Source organism: Syngnathus floridae, unplaced genomic scaffold (genome assembly GCF_059516105.1).
Source record: "Syngnathus floridae isolate MCC-2025c unplaced genomic scaffold, RoL_Sflo_1.0 HiC_scaffold_243, whole genome shotgun sequence".
Taxonomy (NCBI): Eukaryota; Metazoa; Chordata; class Actinopteri; order Syngnathiformes; family Syngnathidae; genus Syngnathus; species Syngnathus floridae.
Window position 1 is genome coordinate 7501 of NW_028284223.1, and position 5634 is coordinate 13134.

The following is a 5634-nucleotide window of genomic DNA, read 5'->3' on the forward strand; positions in this document are numbered from 1 at the left end:
GTCGGAGAGCGTGTCCGCCTCTGGGTGGTTCCTTGCCGGGCGTGGGTCGGCGTCCGCTGTCGGTGGGTGACGGGACCATAATCGGCCCGCGGACCAGCCGGCGGGGCTCTCTTGAAAGCTTACCCGCCTTCGCTGGTTCCCTGGTCGGCCACGAGTGGCGAGAATTCGGCCTCTTCGCCCGGAGCGCGGCTCAACTTTTGCGAAAATGCACTAAGTGCCAAAGCCCATTCATTTACAACGGCGTGTCCGCCAGAGGGCGCATTTCCCGCCGCGGACCGGCCGGCGGGGCTCGTCGGAGAGCGTGTCCGCCTCTCGGTGGTTCCTGCCGGGCGTGGGTCGCCGTCCGCTGTCGGTACTTTACGGGACCACGTTCGGCCCGCGGACCAGCCGGCGGGGCTCTCTTGAAAGCTTACCCGCCTTCGCTGGTTCCCCGGTCGGCCGCGAGTAGCGAGAATTCGGCCTCTTCGCCCGGAGCGCGGCTCAACTTTTGCGAAAATGCACTAAGTGCCAAAGCCCATTCATTTACAACGGCGTGTCCGCCAGAGGGCGCATTTCCCGCCGCGGAACGGCCGGCGGGGCTCGTCGGAGAGCGTGTCCGCCTCTCGGTGGTTCTTACCGGGCGTGGGTCGGCGTCCGCTGTCGGTACTTTACGGGACCACGTTCGGCCCGCGGACCAGCCGGCGGGGCTCCCTAGAAAGCTTACCCGCCTTCGCTGGTTCCCCGGTCGGCCGCGAGTGGCGAGAATTCGGCCTCTTCACCCGGAGCCCGGAGCGACTTTTGCCATTTTTTTTCTAAGTGCCAAGGGCTCTCGCGCCGCGATGCGTCCGCCTCTGCTGGTTCCCCGGTCGGCCGCGAGTGGCGATAATTCGGCCTCTCCACCCGGAGCCCGGAGCGACTTTTGCCAAATTTTTTCTAAGTGCCAAGGGCTCTCGCACCGCGATGCGTCCGCCTCTGCTGGTTCCCCGGTCGGCCGCGAGTGTCGAGAATTCGGCCTCTTCACCCGGAGCCCGGGCCGACTCCCGCCGATATGATCACATCATGATCCTATAGCAAGTGTCGTACAACCATAACATGATGTACAAAATAAATATATAAATATTAACATCACCTATAAACATTAAATATATAAATATTAACATCACCTATAAACATTAAATATATAAATATTAACATCACCTATAAACATTATGAATACAATGTTTATAACCGAATGCTCACTTTATATTATTTGGCTGTAAATGCGAGCATAAGTTGTATATATCATGTATTTATCCACGAACCGTTAAACAGATGTCAAGTCAGGCTACCTTAAGAGAGTCATAGTTACTCCCGCCGTTTACCCGCCTGTGTGCGAGAGGCGGTGTAATTTCTCTCCGTGTCCGCTGGAGGGAGGTATTTCCCCGTTACGACCTCCGGGAAGATCACCGGGACGCGGAGAACGCTTAGCCGGGGCGCTTGGAGCCTCGTTCGGCTTAGAAAGTGAGGTGGAAAGCACTCGGGGAACCGGCTGGAGGTGCTGTGGAAGTCCAGCGGGCCGCGTAAAACGCTTAGCCGGGGCTCTGGAAGCCGCGTTCGGCTTAGAAAGTGAGGAGGAATGCATCATGAGAACCGGCTGGAGGTGCTGTGGAAGCTCGGCGGGCCGCGTAAAACGCTTAGCCGGGGCTCTGGAAGCCTCGTTCGGCTTAGAAAGTGAGGAGGAATGCATCATGAGAACCGGCTGGAGGTGCTGTGGAAGCTCGGCGGGCCGCGTAAAACGCTTAGCCGGGGCTCTGGAAGCCTCCTCGGGCTTCAAGAGTTAGGAGGAAAGCCCCATGAGAACCGGCTGGAGGTGCTCTGGAAGCTCATCGGCCAGCGGAAAACGCTTAGCCGGGGCTCTGGAAGCCTCCTCGGGCGTCGAGAGTTAGGAGAAAAAGCACCCCCGAGAACCGGCCGGGTCCTCCACGAACCGTGAAAAAGATGTCGAGTGCCGCTACCTTAAGAGAGTCATAGTTACTCCCGCCGTTTGGCCGAAGGTGTATTTACTCGCCGTGTCCGCTGGAGGGAGGTATTTCCCCGCTCCAACGTCACCGGCGGCTTCCGAACGTCTCTCCGAGCGCTCGGAAGTCCGCGCGGGGGGGAGAAGCGGGCCGTGCGAGGTACCGTGTGGAGCTGGACCGTCACCTGGTCCGCTCGTCGTGCGCGCCGGCCGCTGGAAGTCGAATAAAGCTCCGCGATCTCATCCGCGGTGCTTGTAAACAGCCGATCCGCTGGGCTGGAGCTATTTTGGGCCACTTGGCGCGCGCGCACGGCCTCCCGGATGGTGCCGCGTGGAGTGCGCGAGCGCACCGGCCGCTGGAAGTCGAATGAAGCTCCGCGATCTCATCCGCGGAGCTTGTAAAGTGCAGATCCGCTGGGCTGGAGCTATTTTGGGCCACTTGGCGCGCGCGCACGGCCTCCCGGAGGTGCCGGGTGGAGTGCGCGAGCGCACCGGCCGCTGGAAGTCGCATAAAGCTCCGCGATCTCATCCGCGGAGCTTGTAAACAGCCGATCCGGTCGTCTTGGAGCTATTTTCGGCCACTTGGCGCGCGCGCACGGCCTCCCGGAGGTGCCGGGTGGAGTGCGTGAGCGCACGGGCCGCTGGAAGTCGAATAATGCTCCGCGATCTCATCCGCGGTGCTTGTAAAGAGCCGATCCGCTGGGCTGGAGCTATTTTGGGCCACTTGGCGCGCGCGCACGGCCTCCCGGAGGTGCCGGGTGGAGTGCGCGAGCGCACCGGCCGCTGGAAGTCGGATAAAGCTCCGCGATCTCATCCGCGGTGCTTGCAAACAGCCGATCCGCTGGGCTTGGAGCTATTTTCGGCCACTTGGCCCGCGCGCACGGCCTCCCGGCTGTCCCGGTGGTCCCGGTAGCCTCCGCGGACGGTTAAAAAAATCTCAAGTGAGCCTACCATAAGAGAGTGACAGTTACTCCCGCCGTTTGGCCGCTCAAAGTGCCATCAGACGCGCAGCAACGCGAGTGTGCGCTAAGTGCGAGAGGTGGCGTATTTACCCGCCGTGTCCGCTAGAGGGAGGTATTTCCCCGTTACAAGCTCCGGGAAGATCAGCGGGACGCGGAGAACGCTTAGCCGGGGCTCTGGAAGCCTCGTTCGGCTTAGAAAGTGAGGAGTAAAGCACTCGGGGAACCGGCTGGAGGTGCGGTGGAAGCTCAGCGGGCCGCGTAAAACGCTTAGCCGGGGCTCTGGAAGCCTCGTTCGGCTTAAAGAGTGAGGAGTGAAGCACCCGGAGAACCGCCTGGAAGTGCTGTGGAGGCTCGGCGGGCCGCGTAAAACGCTTAGCCGGGGCTCTGGAAGCCTAGTTCGGCTTAAACAGTGAGAAGGAAAGCACCCGGGGAACCGGCTGGAGGTGCTCTGGAAGTCCAGCGGGCCGCGTAAAACGCTTCGCCGAGGCTCTGGAAGCCTCGTTCGGCTTAAATAGTGAGGAGGAAAGCACCCGGGGAACCGGCTGGAGGTGCTGTGGAAGCTCAGCGGGCCGCGTAAAACGCTTAGCCGAGGCTCTGGAAGCCTCGTTCGGCTTAGAAAGTGAGGAGGAATGCATCATGAGAACCGGCTGGAGGTGCTGTGGAAGCTCGGCGGGCCGCGTAAAACGCTTAGCCGGGGCTCTGGAAGCCTCGTTCGGCTTAAACAGTGAGGATGGGAGCACCCGGAGAACCGGCTGGAGGTGCTGTGGAAGTTCAGCGGGCCGCGTAAAACGCTTAGCCGGGGCTCTGGAAGCCTCCTCGGGGGTCAAGAGTTAGGAGAAAAAGCACCCCCGAGAACCGGCCGGGTCGTCCACGAACCGTGAAAAAGATGTCGAGTGCCGCTACCTTAAGAGAGTCATAGTTACTCCCGCCGTTTGGCCGAAGGTGTATTTACTCGCCGTGTCCGCTGGAGGGAGGTATTTCCCCGCTCCAACGTCACCGGCGGCTTCCGAACGTCTCCCCGAGCGCTCGGAAGTCCGCGCGGGGGGGAGAAGCGGGCCGTGCGAGGTACCGGGTGGAGCTGGACCGTCACCGGGTCCGCTCGTCGTGCGCGCCGGCCGCTGGAAGTCGAAAAAAGCTCCGCGATCTCATCCGCGGAGTGCAGATCCGCTGGGCTGGAGCTATTTTGGGCCACTTGGCGCGCGCGCACGGCCTCCCGGAGGTGCCGGGTGGAGTGCGCGAGCGCACCGGCCGCTGGAAGTCGGATGAAGCTCCGCGATCTCATCCGCGGTGCTCACAAACAGCCGATCCGGTCGGCTAGGAGCTATTTTCGGCAACTTGCGCATGCGCACGGCCTCCCGGAGGTGCCGGGCGGCGTGCGTGAGCGCACGGGCCGCTGGAAGTCGAATAATGCTCCGCGATCTCATCCGCGGTGCCTACAACTAGCCGATCCGGTCGGCCTGGAGCTATTTTCGGCCACTTGGCCCGCGCGCACGGCCTCCCGGCTGTCCCGGTGGTCCCGGTCGCCTCCGCGGACGGTTAAAAAAATCTCAAGTGAGCCTACCTTAAGAGAGTGACAGTTACTCCCGCCGTTTGGCCGCTCAAAGTGCCATCAGACGCGCAGCAACGGGTGTGTGCGCTAAGTGCGAGAGGTGGCGTATTTACCCGCCGTGTCCGCTAGAGGGAGGTATTTCCCCGTTACAAGCTCCGGGAAGATCAGCGGGACGCGGAGAACGCTTAGCCGGGGTGCTGGAAGCCTCCTCGGGCGTCAATAGTTGGGAAGAAAGCACCCCGAGGACCGGCTGGAGGTGCTGTGGAAGTTCGGCGAGCCGCGCAAAACGCTTAGCCGGGGCTCTGGAAGCCTCGTTCGGCTTAAACAGTGAGGAGGAAAGCAGCCGGGGAACCGGCTGGAGGTGCGGTGGAAGCTCAGCGGGCCGCGTAAAACGCTTAGCCGGGGCTCTGGAAGCCTCGTTCGGCTTAAACAGTGAGGATGGGAGCACCCGGAGAACCGGCTGGAGGTGCTGTGGAAGTTCAGCGGGCCGCGTAAAACGCTTAGCCGGGGCTCTGGAAGCCTCGTTCGGCTTAAACAGTGAGGATGGGAGCACCCGGAGAACCGGCTGGAGGTGCTGTGGAGGCTCGGCGGGCCACGTAAAACGCTTAACCGGGGCTCTGGAAGCCTCGTTCGGCTTAAGAAGCGAGGAGGAATGCACCCGGAGAATGACATTTTGAAAAGATTTGACTATAAATGCGATCATATGTAGTATATATCACATATTTATCCACGAACCGTTCAAGAAAATGTCAAATGAGCCTAACTTAAGAGAGTGACTGTTACTCCCGCCGTTTGGCCGCTCAAAGTGCCACCGGACGCGCAGCAACGGGTGTGTGCGCTAAGTGCGAGAGGTGGCGTATTTACCCGCCGTGTCCGCTGGAGGGAGGTAATTCCCCGTTACGACCTCCGGGGAGATCAACGGGACGTGGAGAACGCTTAGCCGGGGCTCTGGAAGCCTCGGGCGGCTTAGAAAGTGAGGAGGAAAGCAGCCGGGGAACCGGCTGGAGGTGCTCTGGAAGCTCAGCGGGCCGCGCAAAACGCTTAGCCGGGGCTCTGGAAGCCTCGTTCGGCTTAAACAGTGAGGAGGAAAGCAGCCGTGGAACCGGCTGGAAGTGCTGTGGAGGCTCGGCGGGCCGCGTAAAATGCTT